This window comes from Vigna unguiculata, chromosome 1, assembly GCF_004118075.2.
Source record: "Vigna unguiculata cultivar IT97K-499-35 chromosome 1, ASM411807v1, whole genome shotgun sequence".
In the NCBI taxonomy this organism is placed as follows: domain Eukaryota; kingdom Viridiplantae; phylum Streptophyta; class Magnoliopsida; order Fabales; family Fabaceae; genus Vigna; species Vigna unguiculata.
In genome coordinates this window covers 19,225,529-19,251,216 of record NC_040279.1, presented here as the reverse complement: position 1 = coordinate 19,251,216, position 25,688 = coordinate 19,225,529, and the positions used below count along the sequence as shown (strand labels likewise).

The window sequence follows — 25,688 nt, the reverse complement described above, 5'->3', positions numbered from 1 at the left end:
AGAAATATTTTAATATAATTTAAAAAATAAAATAATTAAAATAGAAATTCTACTGTTACTCATGTTTTTATATACCTTTAATTTATGGGTTAATGATTTTAATGGCTAACGACTATATTCTTATTACACTTTACTTCTTTGTCTGCCTTTTCTACCTATAAATACCATACAGGTGCATGGGGAAAGACACAATAATAAAGACAACAAACTCTAAAGTTTTTCTCTGAAATGTTCTTCTTTTCTTCTCTATATTATCTTTAAGACAGTGGTGTTCATAAGGTTCGAAGATCCTTCGCTGCACTCGATCGATCTGACGGGTTGTTGTATTTTGGGAGAGAAACGCATATGATAAGAAACACATATGATTGTGTATTGTGTATTTGTTTAGCACTGTGCAATAGGGGTGTTTTCTCTCTAAGGATAGCGCTCTACGTGCCTCAACCCAAGATATTTCTACTCCTTACCTTTTATCTTTTATTTATTATTGTTATTATAATAGTTGATATCTGATTAATATTCATTTTAATATTGCTATAATTATTATTATTATTATGTTATTTCATATTTTAATTATTATTAGTATTATTTGAGTAATCATTTTCTAACACCAAGGACCATCGGTCAGGTGGACCCTCATTTATGAAGACAACCGACAGGACGCACGACCTATCGGTCGGACGGCCACACCAAAACCTGGATCAATAATCAGGTTTAAAACGCAATTGTCCATGATTAAGAAACCCTAATCATAGGCCCAAACCAAAAACTATAAATAGAAGTCCAATGTAAGTTGGAAAGCACCTTCAATAAGCATTTTATTACAACATTTATTGCTACCTACTGATCGGTCTTAAAACTGACTTAAGCATCGGAGCCTTTTAGACAGGTACCCCGATCGCCCGACCAGCCGAACGGGAGGAGAGAATACGCTAATCAAGAGAAAGAACTATATAAGCTCACTAAGGAGGACGTCGGACAAAGGACTCGAGGGTAATTTAAGGATTGGAAGTAGGTGCTTGGTCCCTATACCCGAAACATTTTGGCGCCCACCGTGGGGCCGAGTAGTGATAGGCCGATAGGCCGATCGACCGATAGGCCGAGCAGTCTTCTATAGGCCTTATACCCTTATGGTTACCACAAGAAATAGGACCAGTAACGCTGACGGAGGAGGATGGCCGAAGATCAAGTTGGCACTAGGGCGATGATCAGCGCTTTGCAATAGAGGATGGAAGATAGGTCGATCGGCTGATAGGCCAAGCAGTCATCTATAGACCTTATACCCTTATGGTGACCATAAGAAACAGGACCAGTAACGTTGACGAAGGAGGATGGCTGACGATCAAGTTGACACCAGGGCGATGATCAGCGCTTTGTAGAAGAGGATGGAAGGTAGGCCGATAGGCCGACCGAGGCTCCGTACGGGACCCGAACCAAGCCTGTTCGATCAAAGGGCGAGCTTCCTCGAAAGCCCCGTTCGAACAGCACCGACCCAAGCGGTCAAATGAAACTCTAATAGGGTATAAGTGACACACATTGTCAAAAGGAACGCCGCTACAATGCTTTACAATAACTTAGCTAATAATAGCTTTCCAATGCGGATAGGTCGATGGGCCGATAGGCCGACCGAGGCTCCCTAGGGGACCCGAACCAAGCCTGTTCGATCAAAGGGCGAGCTTCCCCGAAAGTCCCGTTCGAACAGCACGGTCCCAAACGGTCAAATGAAACCTGACAGGGTATAAGTGACACACGCTTTCAAAACAAACGCCCCTACAGGGCTTTACAATAACTTAGCTAAATAGCTTTTCAATGCCGATGGGCCGATAGGCCGACTGAGGCTCCCTATGGGACCCGAACCAAGCTTGTTCGATCAAGGGGTGAGCTTTCTCGAAAGCCCCATTCGAACAGCATCGATCGAAGCGGTCAAACGAAACCCCGATAGGGTATAAGTGACACGCGTTGTCAAAAGGAACGCCCCTACATGGCTTTACAATAACTTAGCTAAAAATAGTTTTTCAATTATGGCCAACCGACCGAGGCTCCCTACGGGACCCGAACCTAGCTTGTTCGATCAATGGGTGAGCTTTCTCGAAATCCCCATTTGAATAGCACCGAACCAAGCGGTCAAACGAAAGCCCGATAGGGTATAAGTGACACGTGCTGTCAAAACGAATGCCCCTACGCAAGTTGATTAACAAATAAATAACTAAAGTGAGGCAAGCACGTAAGTTGATCGTCATCAACAAAGAATCCTATCATTTCATTGTGCCCCGTTCGGGCTTTTTGATAAACCCTTTTCGCTTCATCTCTAACATTGCTCAAGGCTTGGGGGCCTTGTGTACAGTATGGCCTACCGTCGGACCATCGATCAGGCGGACCAAGGACCATCGGTCAGGTAGACCAAGGATCATCGGTTAGGTGGACCCTCATTTATGAAGACAACCGACAGGACGCACGACCCATCGGTCGAGCGACCACACCAAAACCTGGATCAATAATCAGGTTTAAAACGCAATTGGGCCATGATTAAGAAACCCTAATCACAGGCCCAAACCGAAAACTATAAATAGAAGCCCAAGGTAAGTTGGTAAGCACCTTCAACTCGCATTTTATTACAGCATTTACTGCTACCTACCGATCGGTCTTAAAACTGACTTATGCATCAAAGCCTTTTAGACAGGTACCCCGATCGCCCGACCAGCCGAATGGGAGGAGAGAAGACGCTAAGCAAGAGAAAGAACTATATAAGCTCACTAAGGAGGACAAAGGACAAAGGACTCGAGGATAATTTGAGTGTTGGAAGTAGGTGCTTGGTCCCTACACCCGAAACAAGATGCTTCTAATCTACAAATGTGATATTCCTATTGAATTTGTGTTTATTTTTACTTATTTGTACAAATTTTTTATATTCAATTTCTAGTTTCAATGATGTTAATTTTGGATTCAAACGTATAATTTTTAGTTCTCTATTTTTACTTTTATACATTTTATCATGTCAACAATTTATTATCTTTTTCTTAGCATTTGATATTTATATTCACCTAACATTTCTAGTTCTACAATTTTTTATAGAACTAATTTTCATGAAGTAAAATGTAAATTATAACTTATAAATAAACACTTCCAAAATTAGAACCTTAATTAAGTCCATTAAGAGCTTATTTATACATACATTGTGTTACTAAAAGCCATTTTGAATAAAATTGAGTCTAAATTATGAACGTTGGTAAGACAAGTTTTTAAACTTTAAAGTGATATGTTATTTGTACATGTGATCTTGAATCAATATAGCCAGTAATTACTTCAAATTAAATGTTGTGTGTATGAACAATTACCATTGTGGTTATATGATTACCTAATTGATTTGGATTCATCACATTTCATAGTATAACTTCATGTTGTCCAAATCAAGTCATTTAGGTCACTGTCTAGCTCACTCACAAGCAAATTTTAATTTACATCATTTAACTTAAATGTTGTGTATGAATAATTAGCATCGTTTTTGTTTCTTTGTTGGTTTTAATCATGAATGGTTATGTATTCATTGTTAAAGTTGATTAATACTTTGAGATTTTAATGTACATACACATGTTCTTTTACGTATGGTTTATTCTATATATGTCTGAGTTGTATTCTTTTAAGTTAGTATCATCGATACATTTTAATTATTACCGATTTTTTTAAAACATGTTGTAAATTGTGGCTATTGTAACAATGAAATTTGTGGTAGTTACTTGTTAAACGTAAGAACGTTTGTAATAAGGAAGAAATTTTGGATAGTTTCTATTGTCAACAAAGTTTAGTAAAAACACTTGATAGCAATGTCACAGCAATAAATGTAGAAAACTTTATTGGGAATGATTTGTTTGCATTAATTTTATTTTTTTATCTTTTTATGTAGAAAATTTTATGAAAAAAATTAGTTTGGTATATAAAAGAATATTATATTTTCTCAAAGTTAAAAATATTAGTAAAGTATAAAAAATAGGAGGAAGACGTTGTTTTAATTTTTTTAATGAGTTATGATAAAGCATGCATTTAAGAATGAATGTGAAGGGAATAAACAAAGCTTGTAAATACTAGTGGAAACATAAGCTATTTTTACTATGTTTGATCTGCGATTTTATTTATTATATGAAAGATAACTAAATATATTATCCATTTTACTTTGACATTTATCCCGTTGAAACCATTCTTAAATTTAAGTTTTAAATAACCTTTGTGCTTTATTTTTTCCTGATAACGCCACTCTTCACATGGGATATTTTTAAATATGAGAAATTGCGTGGTTTTTTTATAAAAATTGGTTAAATATATTTTTGGTCCTTATATTTTTAATGAAGATTGGAATTAGTTTTTTTTTTGGAAATCTTGAATCAATCTAGTTCCTCTATCTTGAACCAATCTTTGACACTTGTTCCATTTAGGTACACTTTCACATTCAATTTACAACATGTTTATGGGTGTGATAATATTTGTGATTGATTGTTAAAATCAAGAATTAGGATTATAACTATTAGTATCTTTCAATTGGTATCAGATCCACCCAGCGGCGGATTATTATGCGTGCGGGGACCTTGGCCCCCCAAAAATTTTGAAATTTTTTTTACAATAGATATTTTGATTTTTTTATTATTATAGATATTAGGTATTTTGATTTTATTTTGTTATAAATATTAAATCAAATATTTTATTTCTTTTATAAAATTAATAATTAATACTAATAAATAATAAAATATAAAATCAAATATCATAAAGAATAAAGATTTGTTCCTGCAGAGAACAAATAAGATACATTAGGCACAAGTGTCACCCTACCCACATAGTCTGCTATCTCCTCAGCTAGCCTCTTCCCGGTTGACACATGTCTGAAGCTTAAGTCAGCGAAGGCTCTTAAAAAGTCAAATCAGGTGATTAATGAAGTAATGAATGCGTATCTTTAATTCGTGGGGTCCATGCATATTTATAGATCATTAATTATGTCTGGACACGTCATGGGTTGGGCCCTTGCTGGAGATTGATGACTTGTTTTCCACTAAGTCCTTGATTGTTCTGTATAGAGTTGTCGGCCTGAACCGAGTACCTCTTGACGGCTTAGGCCGCTATAGTTTTTTTTCGATTTGTTAAGTCACTGTCGCTTCTTAGTGGTTTTAATCCAGGTGTCTTAATGTGTTCATGGTGCTTACTACTACTCGGCTTAGGTCGACCAGGTGCGGTACAAGATTAAAAAGATTTATCAAGATATTTTTTATTATTTATTTTCATTATAGATTGTGTTTTTCATAAATTGTTCTCATATTTCATTCTCATCTGTTTTCTTTTGTTTTTGAAAAGAAAAAGATCTATTATTTTTTCTCTTATTTCTCATTTATTCTCTTCCATTCTTGAGGATGAAAAGAAGAAAGTAATTCTTTCATCTCACTTGATAGTGAAATATTAATTCAATAATTTATTTAATGAGCATCTTTTATATGTTTATCCTTGAATTTCTTACAAATTGTTCTCATCTTCCATTCTTACCTATTTTCTTTTGTTTCTAAAGAGAAAAAGATCAATTATTTTTGTTTTCATCTCTCAACTATTCTCTTCCATCCTCGAAGAAATAAAGAAGGTAATTCTCTTTTGTCTCACTTGATAGTGAAATATTAGTTTAATAATTTATGTAATGAGCCTCTTTTATATTAATTGTTTATTTTATCAACATAGAAGAAAAAAATGATTGTACCGTGTGTTTTTTATAATTGAATTTTAAGTGTGATTTGATTATCATCGAATTTTCTTTTGGTATTCATGTCTCTCAATTTTTTATTAGATTATGATAAATCATTTTTTAGTATTATTTTTTTTAAATAGGTATATTGATGAAGAATAAAAGAATAGATTCATTTTTTAAAAGTGATAAAAGGGAAGCTACCCGTGAAGATGAAAACAGGACAAATTCAACTCTTCCAGATATCTGAAGCATGATACTAATGTTCCAATTGTTCAATTAGTTAAGGTTCAAAAAATTATATGTGAGGAGTTTCATATTAATTCTTTGGAACGTGATCCAGGAAAACATCTTCAAATATGGAAATATCCAATGAGTCAAAGAGATGAGATTCGAAGAGCTTATTTAAAATGGGGTCCATATCAAATGCAACTTGAAAACTATCCTTATTCTAAGGAAAAACATCCAAGGAGATTTCAATCTAGTTGGTTTAAAATGTTTCCTTATTGGCTAGAGTATTCCCCGGCTAATGATGGAGCTTATTGTTTTGCATGTTATCTATTTAGTTCAAAGCCAGATGGTCGTTTTGGATCATATGTGTTTACTAAACAAGGTTTTAGATCATGGTGAAAGGTTAATGCAGGAAAAAGATGTGCATTTCTCAACTACATTGGAGATAGTCCTTGCTCACCGCATAACAATGCAATGAAAGCTTGTGAAGACTGTTGGCAAAAGCAATACAAGTCTAAATACTGAAGCAAGATTTTGACGATGATAAAAGAAGCCTGAAGGCCATCTGGAAGTCAATATGAAGACCATGTGCTGTTGTGTTTAAAGCTATCTTGTAAAATGTAATTAGATTAGTTAGAATCAGTATTGTACAAGAAAGCACTGGAATAATCGATTATCACCTCTGATAATCAATTATATGTTCAAAATTTTGTTTTTCATAAACCACACTGGAATAATCGATTATCACTATTGATAATCGATTATCCTGGTCAGTTAGGCGCAACTGTTCAGCTTTTTGACCTAATTTCTGGAACCCCTATTTAAGGAACCTCAGAGTTACTTCTCACTTACCCTTTTGAGAAGCTAGAGTGCTAGTGTTGTGATTGCAAGAGAGCTCTCTGAGTGTTATCAATAGAAGCTTTAAAAAACCTAGTGTGGGTAGAGCGACAACTTTTCCTGAGAGGTGTTCTAGGAGATTGAGTGTTGCTGATGTTGCTAGGAAAGCTAAGGTCAAGGTTCTCTGTGTGATTCAGAGAAAGGTGTTCATCTCTTGTGTGATTCAAGGGAGGTGTTTTCTTTCCTTACACTCTTAATATCTGATTGTAAATCTGTTACTTGTTAGTGATTTAGTTAATCTCCTTTTTGAGAGATTAACAACTGGACGTAGGGTCTTTTGATCCGAACCAGTATAAATACTTGTGTTCAATCTTCTTCTCTATCTCTTTATTTCATCTATTATTGTGTTTAAAGAAATTAATCACTGATTTAATTGATAAATTTTGGAAAAATTTTAAAGCATTAATTTTATTACTTAAAATCAATTCACCCCCTCTTGGTTTTTGTCCATACGCCTAAACATTCCGCTGCACGATACCAACAATTGGTATCAGAGCTTGCTTTGATAGTTCTTCAAAATTTTCGAAAATGGTTGGACAAAATCAAACATTTGCTGAGGGTGCGTCTATCAACATACCTCCTTTATTTACTGGTGAAAATTATCCTTTCTGGAAAGTTAGGATGCAAATTTTTCTGGAATCTGTTGATAGAGGTATTTGGGATGTTATTTTAAATGGTCCGTTTGTTCCTGTTAATATTGTAAATGATGTGCAGGAACTGTTCCTGCAGAGAACAAATAAGATAGGTCAGGCACAAGCGTCACCTTACCATATAGTCCGTTATCTCCTCAGTTGGCCTCTTCTCGGTTGATACATGTTAGCTTGGACCCAGGAGGGGTTACCTGCAGAAGAGTCTCTAAAGCTCAAGTAAGTCAAAGTTCTCCTAAAGTCAAATCAGTGATTAATGAATGCGTACCTTTAAATGATGGGGTCCACGCGTATTTATAGAGCATTAATGACGTTTGACCATTTCATGGGCTGGGCCTTGACTTGGGCTCTAGGTGGGGCTTGCGAGTGGGCCAGGGCCCAAACCCAGGCCCTTAAGGTTTATTGGAAGTGGACGTCTCTATTATGTTGAGTTCGTTAGAGTGATCGGCCTAGGTTCTAAACTTAGCGGATATGCTGGAGTGGTCGGTCTAGGCCGGCTATTTGTCTTGATGGCTTACGTTGGTGTAGGTTAGGCTAAGCCGGACTAGGCTGGAAACTTGGCTGCCTTGATATGCATATTGTTTACTTGTTTGGTCTAGTTTGGCTAGGTGTGGTACACTAGTCCCCCAGCCTTGTCCGATATGAGTTGTCGGCCAAGGGTGATATGTGTTAATGTGCTAGCGGAACCGGCTAGGTGTGATACACCAGTCCCCCAGCCTTTAAGTGTGGTGAACAATGTTAAGGCTAAGAATTTGTAATTGTCAGAAGGTAGGTGAAGGGGTGTCAATTGGTCAAATCGAAAAAGTTTTGGCGCCGTCGTTTTGAAGTGTCATATCCTTCGTAATGATGGTGTCGATTGGTCTGGGGTATCATTTTGGCGGGACGATTTTCATCGTTTGAGATTGTGGACCATAAATATGGATTTGAAAACAGATAGGAGGTTACTTGTTTCATTTGCGAGAATTCTGAATCCAGAGATCTTGTGCACGTAATACTGTCTGACTAGTTCCCACTTTCGACCGACATCTTCTCGTAAAAAACAAAACCAGGTATGTCTAGTAGTGATAGCATGTCTACGTTTAGTAGTAGCAAAAGTACTGAGTCGGAGAGGAGTAAAGATAGGTTGCTTGGTGACGAGGGTACGAGTTCTATGGCTGGTACTAGTGGGATGCCAATGGAGGTTGTGAGGGAGGTTCGGGAGGATCCCCCAAAGAGTTAGAGGAGAGCAACTGGCCGGTGAAAGGCGGCTACGGGTGGGTGGCTGGTGATGTTCGTGATCAGTCGTCTCTGTTCAGGTGGTCCCGCTTACTGAACTCCTAGTTGAATTGCACACCTGTTATCTCCAAGGGTGTCAGTAGGGGTATTGTTTCTTTGGAGAGGGTCAGCGCTATCGACCGGGTATGCCACGGGCAGGAAGGGGCTACCGAAAAGTTCTTCTACATGTACATGTGCCACTTCTCTCAACTTCATGTACGATTGTCGCTAGACGATTTTACCATGGGCGTGTTGCGGGCGTTGAATGTGGCACCCATACAGCTGCATCCGAACAGTTGGGCTTATTTGCAGGCTTTTCGCATCCTGTGCCAGTCTTTATACTTGGAGCCTACTCCTTACGCTTTTTTGTATTTCCACGATACTAGACCTCGGCAGCTGGTTACTTGGCTATCCTTGATAAGTCGCCCTAGCATCAGCAGACTGGATGCCTTCTCCCAGTCTTTCAAGCATTTCAAGGACGGGTACTTCAAAGTCTTCGTCAAGGAATGGGGTAAATCTCATTTTTTGAATGCGAATGGGAGTACCAAGTTTCCCTTTAGCTGGACAAACAATCATTCTCGATATAAAGACATGGGAGTGGAGGAGTTGTCGGCTGGTGATAAGGAGGTGGTGGGGATGTTGTTGAAGTTTGTGGATAAGTTGCCCACTAAGAGCCTAGTTAGGGTTTATAATTCGGTGCATCCGATAATAGATATTGAAGGTATCTGTTTATTACTTAAGTTGTGTTAATAATGCTAAGTTGTTTTGATCCGAGTTGTGATATGTTATTGCAGGGCATATGGCGTAATCTGGCAAGAAGAATCTGGCGCTCTTTCAATCATTGAGGAAAGAAATGGCCGCTAAGGCCAAGGCGGCTGGGAAATCTGATGTTCCCAACCTGCAGGAATCGGTGGTGGAGGTGCACGTACATGGCGGGACGAAAAGGAAGGCTGAGCTTCCGCCTCGACCCGAGAAGGGCAAAGATGTGAAGAAGATAAGGGCAGCTCTTCTTGGAACGGCTAGCGGGGCGGGGTCGGCTAGTGGGGAGAAGGGGCCTGAAGCCAGGTTGATCGAGTTGCCGGAGATATCCGTTAGGAAGGATATCTCGATCGACCTCCCAGATACCATTGTTAACTCTATCGATAATATGGACGTGGATCATATTGTGAGAACCATGGTAGAGTTTGGGAGCAAGGCCTTAGTCCTGAGCCGGCGTGTAGGGTCTCTTTACAGAAGGGAAGTAAATGAGGTTAGGGAGTTGCAGGGTAAGGTGGATAGGCTGGAGGAGGAGAAGGCGGCCTTAGAAAAGGAGAAAGAAGGCTGGGAAGCGGAGAGGAAAAGGCTGGCAACATGGAAGGTGCGTTGCTTGGATTCTGAGGATAAATTGAATAAGCGTATAGGAGAGTTGGAGGAAGACTATGAGGACTTGAAGGATAAGTATGATGGGGCTGTTGGGGTGATTGAGGGGTGCATCTGTAAGCCCATAGTACTTCTATTAACTCTTCAGGCCATCGGCCTTTGGCGGTATCCAACCTCTTGCGCAGCTCTACGAGAATAACTTTGTTTGCTGCCTTTGCTTGCCCATTGGTTTGTGGATGTTCTACAGAGCTTGTGATGTGTTTGATGCCTAGGCCGGTGTAGAATTTGGCTAACTCCTTGTCAATAAATTGTCGGCCATTGTTTGTTATAATGGTATGTGGTACACCATATCTGCATATAATGTCCTTCCACACGAACTGCTGGACTTGCTGGGCCGTGATGGTGGTTAGCGGCTTGGCCTCGATCCATTTGGTAAAATAATCAATGGCTACGATTAGGAATTTTACTTGCCCCTTGCCGGGTGAGAAGAGGCCGAGGATGTCCATTCCCCACTTAGCGAATGGCCATGGGGACAGTATGTGGTGTAGTTGTTCCTGTTTCTGATGAATAAGGTTACCGTGCTTCTGGCATGGCTTGCACTTCCTGACATGATCCTGGCAGTCTGCTTCTATAGTGGGCCAGAAGTATCCGGCTCTGAGAACTCTTGTAGCCATGGTGCGTGTGCCTGAATGATAACTACAAATTTCTTCGTTTAATTCTTTGATGATATATTGGGCTTGCTCTACCGTGACACATTTAAGTAGGGGTTGGCCGTATCCGCGTTTGTAGAGGTCATCACCTACCATAGTGTACCTGGCGGCTTTACCCAGCCAAGTTTTGTCTGCGTCGAGGGGGGTTGACGGTTTTGAGGTATTGAATGTAGGGGGTGGTCCAGTTTTGGGTTTGGGAGGGGGTGACGTTGCTTGCTGGGGTGTGGGTTAATGTTTGGCAAGTGTGTATGATGGAAGGTGTGGAGAGTGTTTGTTGTAGTAGGGATCGATTACGGTTTCTGAGTTTGGTGCTGGCCAATTTGGAAAGGATGTCGGCCTTGACGTTGTCGGTTCTCGGGATGTGTTCGACACGGACTTGTTTGAAAGCGGATTGAATAATCGCACGGACCAGATGGTAATACTGTAGGAGGATGGGGTCTTTGATTTGGAATTCATCGTTTAGATGACCTACAGTGAGTTTGGAGTCGGTTTTGCATGTTAACTTCTTGACGCCAACTTCACGGGCTAGGAAAAGGTCGGCGAGGATGGCTTCATACTCGGCTTGGTTATTTGACGTTTTGAAAGCAAAGTGAAGGGATTTCTCGATGAGGATGTCGTTGGGGCCTTCTAAGACGATGTCAACGCCGGCACCCCTTGGGTTTGAGGAGCCATCTACATGAAGCGTCCGCTGGTCCTCAACGGTTGTTTGTTGTAGGTCGTTGACGAAGTCTAAGAGACACTGGGCTTTGATAGGGCCGTTGGGTTCATAGCGGATGTTGAATTCTGACAGTTCCACGGCCGATGATGACATGCGTCCGGCTAGATCCGGCTTTTGTAATATTTTTTGGATTGGGTAGTCGGTCTTGACGGTTATGGTGTGGTTTTGGAAATATGGGCGGAGGCGGCATGCTGCGTGGACCAAGGATAGGGCTAGTTTTTCTACCATCTGATACCTGGTTTCAGGATCTTGAAGTGTTCTGCTCACAAAATACACAGGATGTTGTGTGCCTTCTACTTCTTGAACGAGCGCTACGCTGACGGTATAGTCGGTGGCCGTGATATATACTAGCAGGGGTTGGCTGGTGTCTGGTTTATGGAGGATAGGGGGTGAGGTTAGGGTTGTTTTCAGTTTTTGGAAGATCTGTTCACAATCATCCGTCCACGTGAACCAGACGGATTTCTTTAGGAGCTGGATTATGGGTTGAGTTTGTTCAGCTAGTTTGGGTAGGAAGCGAGAGATGGCTGTGAGGCGGCCGATGAGGTGTTGGACTTCTTTGACGGTAGTGGGGCTGCGCATTTCGATGATAGCCTTGCATTTTTCAGGGTTAGCCTCTATGCCGCGTTGAGTTAACATGAAACCAAGGAATTTACCCCGGTCGACGCCAAATACGCATTTGTCGGGATTTAGGCGGAGGTTATATTGGCGTAGCGCGGAGAACACTGCCGCCAGGTCTTCAGCATGTTGATGATGGCTTGGGGACTTGACAACCATGTCATCGACGTAGACTTCGACACAATGCCCTGTTAGATGGCTGAAGACTTTGTCCATTAGTCGCTGGTAAGTTGCCCCGGCGTTTTTGAGGCCAAAGGGCATGACCCTATAGAAGTAGTTGGCATCGTCTGTGATGAAGGCGGTCTTGTGCATATCTGCTATGGCCATGGGGATTTGGTTATAACCTGAATATGCATCTAAAAAGCTAAGCTCCTTGTTTCATGCCACGCCGTCTACGAGTTGATCGATGTTGGGTAAGGGGTAGGCATCGCGAGGGCAAGCCTTATTCAAGTCTGTGTAGTCTACGCACATCCGCCATTTGCCATTGGCTTTCTTTACCAAGACAACGTTAGAAAGCCAAGTGGTGTATTGAGCTTCTTCTATAAATCCTGCGCTCAGTAACTTGTCGGCCTCCACCTTGGTCGCTTGTCGGCGTTCTTCTCCAAGCTTGCGCTTTTTATGGGATTCGTAGCGGGCTTCTTTATATATGGACAGCTTGTGGGATGCCACCTGGGGTCTACTCCAGGGAGGTCGGCGGCCGACCAGGCGAAAAGATCTGTGTTGTTGATGAGGATGGGTGTGATTGTGGCACGCTCATCAGAGTTTAAACCGGTGCCTAAGTTAATGGAGTGGCCATTGGGGAGCTCCAGAGGAGTGGTGTCCTCGACTGGTTCGAGGCGGACATCCCGGCCTATTCTAGGGTCAAGGTCCTCGCCGGATAGGGCTATGCGGGAACTAGGGGGTCGTTCGATATGGTTGGTTTGTTGGATTGGGAGTTGTGGTCGTAAGCTTGCCATGTAGCACTCGCGTGCCAAGCGCTGGTCACAGTGTATGGTCAGGATGTCGCCGGATGGGGCAGGGAACTTCATGGCCAAGTGAAGGGTAGAGACGACTACGCCAAGTGTATTGAGGGAAGGACGACCCAGGAGTATGTTGTAATATGTTGGCGCATCGACTATAAGGAAGCGGATTGGGATGGTTTTGGTTTGGGTTCCTTCCCGAAAGACGGTGTGGAGGTCTATGTAGCCCCGTGTGGATACTTGTTCGTCGGAAAAGCCGTATATGGGCTCATCATATGGGATCATGGCGGTGTCAGGAAGTTGTAAGTTTTGGTAGGTGGCCCAGTAGAGGATGTCAACTGAGCTGCCTTAATCCACAAGGACTTTCTTAACAACATAATTTTCGATTTCAATGGTGATGACCATGGGGTCATCCTGTTGGTGGTCGAGGCCGTGGAAGTCGTCATTTGTGAATACGATGGGGGGCATACGGCGTCTGTGGTGGGAATGGGTGATATGGTTGATGGATTGTATATGGCGGAGGTGTCTCTTTCTGGCAAACGAGGTGGAGCCTCCACTTGCGAAGCCACCAGAGATGGTGTTAATGGTGCCTCGTAAGGGGGGGTCGGTAGGGGTGATGTCGGTACGGGCGGGCTCTAGCTGTTGATTGTTGGGTTGGGTGGGGTGGCTATTGTGATGGGCGTCGTTTGGTTGGCGTCTGTGGTCAGGTCGCGGGGGGTGGCGGGATCGAGATGAAGAGGAATGGTCATCCCTACGGATGAAGCGGCGAAAGTGGCCAACACGGACCAGTTCTTCTATTTTATCCTGGAGTGCTTTGCATTCTTCCGTAGTGTGACCATGGTTGCGATGGTACCGGCAATATTTGGTCATGTCGGTGTTGGGAGGTGTGGTTGTCTTGCGTGGTGGGGGGAGGAGATCAGCTTGGAGGGCTTCGTCTAGAATGCGGGAGCGAGCTACTGTGAGGGGGGCGTATCTGGTGAAGCGAGGTTGGCGGGGTTCACGTGGGCGGGTATCAGGGCGTGGGTGAGGTTGTGGGGTGGGGTTGGAGGTGGGGTTGGAGGTGTTGGCGGTGTAGTCATTGCAGAATTTGGTGTCGAGGGTTTGCATTTCCTCCATGCGGACGTAATCGGCTGCACGTAGTTTGAGTTCGTGCATGGAGGCAGGTGGGTGGAGGTAGACGTTGTTGGCGAAGGGGCCGGGTTGTAGGGTAAGAGTCATACATTGGAGAATCATCTCCTGGTTGAGGTGCGGTGTACGAAGGGCGGCTTTACTAAAACGATCGATGAACGCTCTGAGTGGTTCATTAGGTTCCTGTCTGACACCTAGTAGGGATGTGGTGGTGGTTTAATGTGGGCGGCTTCCAGCGAAATGGGTGGAAAACATGTGGGAGAGAATGTCGAAACTATCAATTGAGTAGGGCGGGAGAGTGGTGAACCATTCTAGGGCAGGGCCTTTGAGGGTGGTGGGGAAAGCTTTGCAAAAGACTGCGTCTTGGGATGTGTACAGGGCGACATGGGTGATGCAGACTTTCAGGTGTTCGTCACGGTCGGTTTCGCCGGTATAGCGATCTAGGTTGAATGGTTCCCACTTGGCCGGGAGAGAGGTGTTGGCGATGAAATCCGTGAATGGGTGGTGGCGTCTGGGCTGGTGAGGGGGGGCCATGTGAGGTGGGGGTGGGTGGTTGATCATAGCAGGAAAGGTGGAGGTGATGTTGTGAGGAGAAATGTGGGTTGTGGGAAGATATTATGGGTTGTAGGGTGGGATATGTGTGGTATGGAGGGCGGTGGGTATGTTGTAGGGGATGTGGGTGGTAGGGAGGGTGGGGAAGGGAGTTGGGGGTGCAGTGAGCCCCGGTTGACCGGATGGAAAGTGATGGGGATAGGTAGAGGTAACGGGTGTCTGTTGGGTGGTGGTGAAGGTGTGGGGGGTGGGATTGTATTCACTTTCTTCCTCTATAGGCTGGAAAGCCGGAGACTTCACAGCTTCAGAGGTTTCTTTGGCTTTTCCCTTCAGGTTGGGATCCACCTCGATCCTTCGCCTGAGGCGAGAGTTCTCTTGTCTCAACGCCTCCATTTCTTCAGCACTGCGCTTCTTCAGGTCTGCGAGTTCATGTTGCATCTTTGCTTGGCCGCCTAGGATGGCGGCCAAGTCAGGGGTGATGCTGGGAGGTACAGAGGGACCAGCTTCTGCTTGCTTGTTCGCTCTTGCTCTGCTGCGGGTAGAAACCATCTTCAGAGAAAAAATGGGTACTAAAGGTGTTCGTCTTGTGCCCCACGGTGGGCGCCAATTGTTCCTGCAGAGAACAAATAAGATAGGTCAGGCACAAGCGTCACCTTACCATGTAGTCCGCTATCTCCTCAGTTGGCCTCTTCTCGGTTGATACATGTTAGCTTGGACCCAGGAGGGGTTACCTGTAGAAGAGTCTCTAAAGCTCAAGTAAGTCAAAGTTCTCCTAAAGTCAAATCAGTGATTAATGAATGCGTACCTTTAAATGATGGGGTCCACGCGTATTTATAGAGTATTAATGACGTTTGACAATTTCATGGGTTGGGCCTTGACTTGGGCTCTAGGTGGGGCTTGCGAGTGGGCCAGGGCCCAAACCCAGGCCCTTAAGGTTTATTAGAAGTGGACGTCTCCATTATGTTGAGTTCGTTAGAGTGGTCGGCCTAGGTTCTAAACTTAGCGGATATGCTGGAGTGGTCGGTCTAGGCCGGCTATTTGTCTTGATGGCTTACGTTGGTGTAGGTTAGGCTAAGCCGGACTAGGTTGGATACTTGGCTGCCTTGATATGCATATTGTTTACTTGTTTGGTCTAGTTTGGCTAGGTGTGGTACAGGAACCAAAGCCATTCTCGCAATGGACAGCAGACGAAAATAGAAGAGCCAAGTATGATGTAAAAGCTAGAAATATAATTTCATCTGCCTTAACCCTAGATGAGTTTTACAGGATCTCATTCTGCACCAGTGCACAAGAAATGTGGGACATATTGTGTGTAACCCATGAAGGAACAAACGATGTGAAAAGAGCACGCAAGAACTCCTTGATCCAAGAATACGAAATGTTTCAGATGCAACAAGGAGAAACTATCTACGATGTACAGAAACGATTCACACATATCGTCAATCATCTCACAGGTCTAGGTAAAACTTTTGACACTGATGAATTAAATATAAAAGTTCTTAAATCCTTGAACAGGACTTGGCAGCCGAAGGTGACAGCTATCACGGAGTCACAAAATCTTGCGACAATGACGATGACAGCTCTGTTTGGAAAGCTGAGAGAACATGAGCTTGAACTGGGCAGATTAAATGATGAAGAAGATATTGGAAGAAAGAAGAACATAGCCTTTAAAACTGAAGTGGTTAAAGGTAAAAAGCAAAAGGAAGAAGAAGATTCGGATGACGATGAAAATCTTAGCCTTATGATTAAGAAGTTTACAAAATTCATGAAGGCCAAAGGTAAAAATCAATTCAAGAGCAACAAGAAGGATAATCAAGGATCATCCTCAAATTTCAAATGCTACGGATGTGGAGAATCTGGACACGTCAAAGCTGATTGCCCAAATTCAAAGAAAAGTGAAGAAAAGAAGGGCAGAAAATTCTTTAAAAAGAAGGCATACATAGCATGGGAAGACAATGCCTCAAGCTCATCAAATTCTAGCGATTCTGAAAATGAAGAAGCAAATCTATGTTTGATGGCTAATCATGATGATTCTGACAGTGAGGTAAATTCTACTTGCCATGAAAATGACTATGAAGATTTGTATGATGCCTTTCAATAATTACTCATTAAATCTAGTAAATTGGATAATGCTCATAAAAAGTTAAAATCTGATTTTAAAGATTTGCAAAGTAAATTTGAAAAATCTCTCTTGAAGAAGAATTTTTGAAAAATAAAATTTCGATATTAGAAAATAAAGAAAAAGAAATTGTTGAATGTGCTTCATATAAAAGCTATATGTTTGATATATGTATTTTGTAAAAACATCTTGAAGATGCCTTTGAAAATAAAAACTGTGAAAAGTTTAATCTCAAGAAAAACCCAAATAAGACCAAGCATGCTCATAATCATAATTTAAAAATAAAACTAATAGAATTCGTAGAATTTGGGTAGAAAAAGGAACATATCATTCTATGAATACATATGCATGTACTGCTACATGTTTTTATTGCATGAAAAAGGGTCATACTTCAAACAAATGCAATATCAAACATTTTGGTGTTCCTAATAAGAAGTATCATTGGGTTCTTGTTCATAAGTAGATATTTTTATTCTAACCCCAAGGACCCAAACAAGTTGTTGGGGACCTAAATGAATTGTTTCCTTATTTTGCAGATGACTTCTAAATCCAGAAGGTCAATGTGGTATCTTGACAGTGGTTGTTCAAGACACATGATTGGAGACAAAAAGAAGTTTAAAAACTTTAAAAGAAAGGAACAAGGATTTGTCACTTATGGGGATAACAACAAAGGAAAAATACTTGGAACAGGTGATGTAGGTGGAGGAAATACTTTGGAGATCAAGGATGTACTGTATGTGGAAGGACTAAAGCACAATCTTCTCAGTATAAGCCAATTATGTGATAAAGGACTCAAAGTAATATTTGAGAGTGACTATTGCACTATTCATCAAAAGGACTCCAAAGAGGTAACCTTAAAAGGTATGAGACACAATAACATTTACTTGATTAATCTTGATAATGCATCATCTAGTGATATAACTTGTTTGGTTGTTAAAGAAGAAAACCCTTGGTTATGGCATAAACGAGCTGCTCATATTAACATGCAACAATTAAACAAACTAATTTCTAAAGAATTAGTAATTGGATTGCCAAAAATAAAGTTTGAAAAAGATAAACTATGTGATGCATGTCAAAAAGGAAAACAAGTAAAATCTTCATTTCATTCAAAAAATGTGATTTCTACATCAAAACCTTTAGAACTTTTGCATATGGATTTGTTTGGTCCTTCAAGGACAAAAAGCTTTGGAGGAAATTATTATGCTCTTGTTATTGTTGATGATTACTCAAGATATACATGGACCTTCTTTCTCACACTAAAAAGTGAGGCATTTAAAGCTTTTAAGAAATTTGCAAAAGTAGTTCAAAATGAAAAAGATTTGAAAATTAAAGTTTTAAGGAGTGATCATGGTGGAGAATTTCAAAATGAATTGTTTGAAAATTTTTGTGAAGAAAACGGAATTATGCATAATTTTTCTGCACCTAGAACTCCTCAACAAAATGGAGTTGTAGAAAGGAAAAATAGATCGTTAGAAGAATTAGCTCGTACAATGTTGAACGAATATGATGTGCCTAAATATTTTTGGGTTGATGCTGTGAGCACAGCATGTTATGTATTAAATAGAATGCTCATTAGACCAATTTTAAAAATTACCCCCTATGAGTTGTTTAAAGGAAGAAAGCCTAATGTAGCACACTTAAAAATATTTGGATGCAAATGCTTTGTTCTAAATAACGGAAAAGAAAATTTGGATAAATTTGATTCTAAGGCTGATGAAGCTATTTTCTTAGGATATTCATTAACTAGTAAAACCTATAGAATTTTCAATAGAAGAACCTTGAATGTGGAAGAATTTGTGCATGTTATTTTTCATGAAATTGTGGACCTTGAGGAGAACCCTCTTGAGTCAAATAAAACAAATGCAGGTGATGAAGAATATTTCAAAGAAGCCCTTGATGAGATGTATCTAAATGAAAATCCACTGACTGAACCTGAAGATCTTGCCAAAAGCTGGAAATCACTTAGAGGATTGTGTCTAGAAAATGTCATTGGAGATATATCAAAGGGAGTAGTTACTAGAAATATGTCAAACTTATGTATGATTGTTGCCTTTGTTTCACAGATAGAACCCAAAAGTGTAGAAGAAGCTCTTCAAGATGATCAATGGTGTATAGCAATGCAAGAAGAGCTGAATCAATTTGAAAGGAATGAAGTTTGGGAACTCATTCCTAGGGATGATTCACACCAAGTCATAGGAACAAAATGGGTGTTCAGAAACAAGCTGGATGAGGATGGAAACATCGCTAAAAACAAAGCCAGACTTGTAGCAAAGGGATACAGACAAGAAGAAGGTATAGACTATGATGAGACATATGCTCCAGTTGCCAGGTTAGAAGCTATACATTTACTTCTTGCCTATGCTTCTCTCATGAAATTTAAACTATATCAGATGGATGTCAAAAGTGCTTTCCTAAATGGATTTATAAAAGAAAATGTGTATGTTGAACAACCACCTGGATTTGAAGACTATAAGTTTCCTAATCACATTTATAAATTAAAAAAGACATTGTATGGATTAAAACAAGCACCTAGATCTTGGTATGAACGATTAAGTACATTTTTGTTAGAAAATGATTTTGAAAGAGGTAAAATTGATTTAACCTTATTTATTAAAAGAGTAAATGAGCATATTTTGCTAGTTCAGATTTATGTAGATGACATAATATTTGGGTCTACTGATAGTTCACTATGTAAAGGCTTTGCAAGCATAATGCAGGGAGAGTTTGAAATGTCAATGATGGGAGAATTGACATTCTTTTTGTGTCTTCAAATTAAGCAAATAGAAAATGGAACTTTCATTTCTCAATCTAAGTATTGTAAAGAAGTACTTAAGAAATTTGGAATGGATACTGCTAAGGAAGCAAGTACTCCTATGGGAACCTCCTGCTACTTAGACAAAGAAGAATCAGGAAAGAGGTAAATCAAACTATGTTTAGAGGCATGATAGGTTCTTTGTTGTATCTTACTACAAGTAGGCCTGATATTATGCAATCTGTATGTGTGTGTGATCGTTTTCAAGCCAATCCAAAAGAATCACATCTTACTGAAGTAAAAAGAATTTTAAAATACTTAAAAGGAATTGCATGTTTTGGACTTTGGTATCCTTTAAGAGCATCTCCTAATTTGATAGGATATTCAGATGCTGATTATGGTGGTGGTAAAATAGATAGAAAAATCCCATAATGCACTCTAGGACAAAGCACATTGAAATAAGGCATCATTTCCTAAGAGATCACATTAATAAAGGGAATTGTGAGATAGAATACGTAGATACAAAGCATCAATTAGTAGATATCTTTACCAAACCTTTAGCTAAAGATAGATTTTATGAACTAAGAAGAGACTTAGGCATATTAGAGATCTCTTAAAATTGCCAAAAACTTAAATTCCTTAAAAATCCGAAAAATAACGTCAATAATCGATTATAAGTATCAATAATCGATTATCAACCACTCTTAAAAATTCCCAAAACATTCTGGAATAATCGATTATTTGGGGCAATAATCAATTATCCTTAAATTCTCAGCCTTAAAATTCAAAAAACGTTCTGTAATAATCGATTATTTGTGGCAATAATCGATTATCCTTCATTCTGAGCCAAAAATCAAAAACTCACTAGAATAATCGATTATCACTTAGGATAATCGATTATTAGCTCGTCAGAATTCATATTTTGCCCAGTTCATGAACCAACAATTGATTATCACCTTAGGATAATCGATTATTACACGTCGTTGGACCAAATAAATTCAAAAACTAGACGTTGCAACGGCTAGATTTGCATCAAATCGCGTGTATATGGTCGTTGGAGACTCTTCTCTATAAATATTAGCCATTTTGTCACCAGAACACTCTTTTCTCTCCATCAACACTCAAGAACCTCTCATTTTCTCATTTTCTCAAAAACTCTCAAAAGCTTCCCTCTCCTTTACCTCAACCATGGTTGAACCCTCTCGTAGGAAGATTCCTACCCGCAGAAGGACTGCATCTTGTGCCTCTCAACCCTCAACTCCACCCAGGACTGCCTCCATTGAAGGATGAAGGATTTCCGATGAAGACAGAAGATCTGAATTCATCACATTGTGGAAAGACAAGCCCCTCATCACTCTGAAATTCATCCAGTCTCAATGGTTTGTAAATCGCCATTTCACAATTCCTAATTTTCTTGCTGAACAAGGGGTAAAATTCTTCACAGAGATGCGAGGCACCTACTACCCTGATTTGGTACGAGCCTTCTACTTCAATTATAAATTCAGAGATGGAGTGGGGTTTACAAAGGTGAAAGGTGTTGACATCATTCTGGATGATGATATTTGGGAAAATGTTGCATAATTTCCCATTCATGATGGCACATCTCCAATCCTCACTGCTGGCATTGAAGGGTTCAACAAAATATTTGCTTACAGATCCTTTATGCGACGCCCGGATCAAGAAATAAGCTGCCAATTGCTAGCAGGGCCTCTCAAAGTAGATGAGCGTCTACTTCACTATCTTATTGTTTGGATTCTGTGTCCACGTGGAACAAATCACGCACAGTGCAGTGAAGCAGATCTTATGATCATCTATGCCATGCTCAACCGCATCCCTATCTATTGGCCAAGCATCATTCTTGACACCATGCTCAAAGCCAAGAGATTGCCTCAATATCCACTCCCGTATTCCTTACTCATCTCTCGTATTTGTGAGTACAAAGGGGTAAATGTCTTTGATGAACAATCTCACAAAACCACTGAGGCAAACAAAATTGCAGAAAACTCCTTGAAGCAGATGAAATTTATTCCTTTTGGGAATACCTACATTCACAAGGATGATATGCCTTCCTCGGACAATGAAGAAGAAGAGAATCCTCCCACTGCTCCTATTCCTCCTGTTGACACACATATTGGATCATCCAGTGGTGTTGGTGGCTCATCCTCTTCTTTAGAGGATCACATTTTAAACCTCAACCCGAGACTTGAAGAATTCTTTCTTCTCTCCACTCACAGACATGAAGAAGTCACTGGCTTAATTAGAGGATTAGATTCTAGGTGTTGGTATCGCGTAGCGGAATGACTAAACAATGGTCAAAAATCAAGAGGGGGGTGAATTGGATTTTTAAAAATCTTGACAATTTTTAAAAATTTTCTCAAAATTTAATTAATTAACTTAAAATAATAGTTACTTTAAATGCAAGTGCAAATAAATAAGGAGTTTAACGGAAGAAGATGCACACTGATATTTATACTGGTTCGGATCAAAAGACCCTACGTCCAGTTGTTAATCTCTTAAACAAAGAGATTAACTCAATCACTATAATAATCAAATTACAACAGATTATATAACAATAAAGATTAGAAAACACCTCTCTTGAACAACCACAAGAGATGAACAAAACTCCCCCTGAATCTCACAGAGGATGACCAGCTTTCCTAGCAACAGCACATCACTCAATCTTCTAAGAACTCACTTAGAAAAAGTTATCACTCACTCACACTAGGTTTTTCAAAGCTTTCTTTAAGAATCTCACAGAGCAATACTTTGCAAGCACAGCCAAAGAACTCTGAATCCTAAAAAGGTGCATTTGAAGTTGAACTGCAGTTCTTTAAATAGAGTTTTCGAAAATTAGGTTAAAAATTGAATCGTTATGTTCCAACTGCCAACGATAATCGATTATCACTAAGGATAATCGATTATTCCAGTAGGTTTTCGAAAATCACTAGACTTCCTTCTTTTTTCCAACACTAGGATCTCTAACTTAGAACATAAATTTGATAAATATGAGGAAGGTGATGACATGAGTCAAGACTTTTAAAAGTCTACATCATAGTTATTTTTTATTTTTTGCAATTGTAATATGTTTTCCAGTTTTATTATTTTTTCAATAAAAGTATATTTTTCTTGTTATTCTTTACCATTGTCTAATTGAGGGGGAGCTTCTCTATTGAAACTTTTTTTTTCATATGATCAAAACAGGGGGAGAAAAAGTTTAAAAGTTTAAACCAAACAGTGCTACTAACAAATCTACTTGTAAGATATTTTGATTGCAGATACTTTAAACATAGTGTTTTGATCATCATCAAAAAGGGGGAGATTGTTGGCAAAAGCAATACAAGTCTAAATGCTGAAGCAAAATTTTGATGATGATAAAAGAAGCCTAAAGGCCATCTGGAAGTCAATATGAAGACCATGTGCTGTTGTGTTTAAAGTTATCTTGTAAAATGTAATTAGATTAGTTAGAATCAGTATTGTACAAGAAAATTTTGGTATTTCTCGAAAAATCAAAGTGATAATCGATTATCACTTAGAATAATCGATTATCCTGAGCTGAACCAATTTTTTCAAGAAAGTACTGGAATAATCGATTATCACCTCTGATAATCGATTATCTGTTCAAAAATTTGTTTTTCATAAATCACATTAGAATAATCAATTATCACTAGTGATAATCAATTATCCTGGTCAGTTGGGGGCGACTGTTCAGCTTTTTGACCTAATTTCTGGAACCCCTATTTAAGGAACCTCAGATTTACTTCTCACTTACCTTTTTGAGAAGCTAGAGTGTTAGTGCTGTGATTGCAAGAGAGTTCTCTGAGTGTTATCAATAGAAGCTTTGAAAAATTTAGTGTGGGTAGAGCGATAACTTTTCTTGAGAGTTGTTCTAGGAGATTGAGTGATGCTGTTGTTGCTAGGAAAGCTAAGGTCAAGGTTCTCTGTGTGATTCAGAGAAAGGTGTTCATCTCTTGTGTGATTCAAGAGAGGTGTTTTCTTTCCTTACACTCTTAATATCTGATTGTAAATCTGTTACTTGTTAGTGATTTAGTTAATCTCGTTTTTGAGAGATTAACAACTAGACGTAGGGTCTTTTGATCCGAACCAGTATAAATACTTGTGTTCAATCTTATTCTCTATCTCTTTATTTCATCTATTATTGTGTTTAAAGAAATTAATCACTGATTTAATTGATAAATTTTGGAAAAATTTTAAAGTATTAATTTTATTACTTAAAACCAATTCACCCCCCTCTTGGTTTTTGTCCATACGCCTAAACATTCCGCTGCGCGATACCAACAAAGACTTGTTGAATCAATCTATGCACATTAATAACATTATAAATATTCAAAGTTCAAAACAAGTCTGCAAGAATCGTTTACAGCTCAAAACCTCTATTGACACAATTTGTTGGCTAGCATTTCAAGCTTGTGCATTTAGAGGCCACGAGGAAACACCGGAGTCAAGTAATAGAGGTAACTTTCTTGAAATGATTAAACTTCTAGCATCATATAATGATAAAGTGGCACAAGTTGTGTTAGAAAATGCTTCGTATAATGCTAAGTATACTTCTCATCGTATTCAGAAAGAAATCTTGCACATTTTCTCTAGAAAAGTAAGAAGTCACATTCGAGAAGAAATTGGAGATTCTAAATTTTGCATAATTGTTGATGACATTGATTCAAAAGTTAAGGGAGGATGGTTGGCAAAATCTATTGAAAGGTATGGTATTCTTTTGTGAACAACATGACATTGATATTCCTGATTTTAATTCTACTTATGTTGCACGTCATGGCCATTCTCGACATCAAAAAGATCATGTCACTATTGAACATCATTTTAGGGTGAATATATTTCTTGTTACAGGGGACAAGCAGTTGCAAGAATTAAATGACAGGTTTAGTGAGCAAACAATGGAACTTTTAACTCTAAGCAATGCTTTAGTTCTTAAGGATGCTTATAAAGCTTTTAACATTGAGGATATATGCACTCTTGTGAACAAATATTATCCTTTAGATTTTAGTGAGCAAGAGAAGATTAGTTTAAAATTTCAACTTCAACATTTTATTATTGATGCTCCTAACCATCCAGATTTGAAAAATTTATCAATCATGCTTGAATTATGTCAATCTTTGGCAAGAACAGGAAAGTCAAGGACATTCTACATGATTGATGGTTTAATTCATCTTATTTTAACTATTCGTGTCTCTACAGCTACAACAGAAAGATCATTTTCTGCAATGAAGATTATTAAAACGAGATTGCAAAATAAAATGGAAGATGAATTTCTTCTCGACAATATGATTATTTACATTGAAAAAGAAATAACTAAAATTTTAGTTCTGATTCAATTATTGATGAGTTCAGGGATCTGAAGGAACGAAGGGCAATCTTTTAGATATTTGTGATTTCTTTTTTAGTTATCGTTATACTAAGTTATGTATTCATTTTTATTGTGTTAGTGACAATAATGAAATGTATAAATTTTGGATGTATTATTTGGGTTCCCCCAACAATGTTGGTCAAGATCCGCCACTGGAGCCACCCATACTTGATTCATATCTGTCTTTGGAAATTTTTTAAGGATTCAAATTATTTAGAGAACCCTTAATCCCATTTTTGATTTTGGGGAATTAAAAAAAACAAAAACCCCAAATTAAGAATTTTAGGGTTTCTTAAAACCCAAATTCAGCGCTGCCCTCGTCTTCCCCCACAAGCGGCGACTTCTTCCTCCACCAGCGGCATATTTTCCCCTTCTGCGAATGCACCTCCATTTCTGGTTTTCTGCAAGTCTGTAGAAGTGCATTTTGCAGCGGTGGTGATCTCCAATGGTCGACGGTGGAGTCGTAGGGGAAGATTTTGCAGCGGCCGACTCGCAGTGGTTCCTCTAATTGCTAAGGGAGACAAGTTCAGTATAAGTCAGTGTCTAAAGGGGAATTTGGAAATTCAAGAAATGCAGAAGATTCCATATGCATCAGCTATATGGAGTTTTATGTATGCCCAAGTGTGTACGCGTCCTGACATAACATACATAATTGGGGTT

At 39.5% G+C, this 25,688-nt stretch overlaps 1 pseudogene; it reads left to right on the top strand.

Annotated features, from left to right (window-relative positions):
• Positions 1-2,071: 2,071 nt before the first annotated feature.
• On the top strand, positions 2,072-25,043 carry LOC114189239 (annotated as a pseudogene).
• The last annotated feature ends 645 nt before the right edge of the window (positions 25,044-25,688 follow it).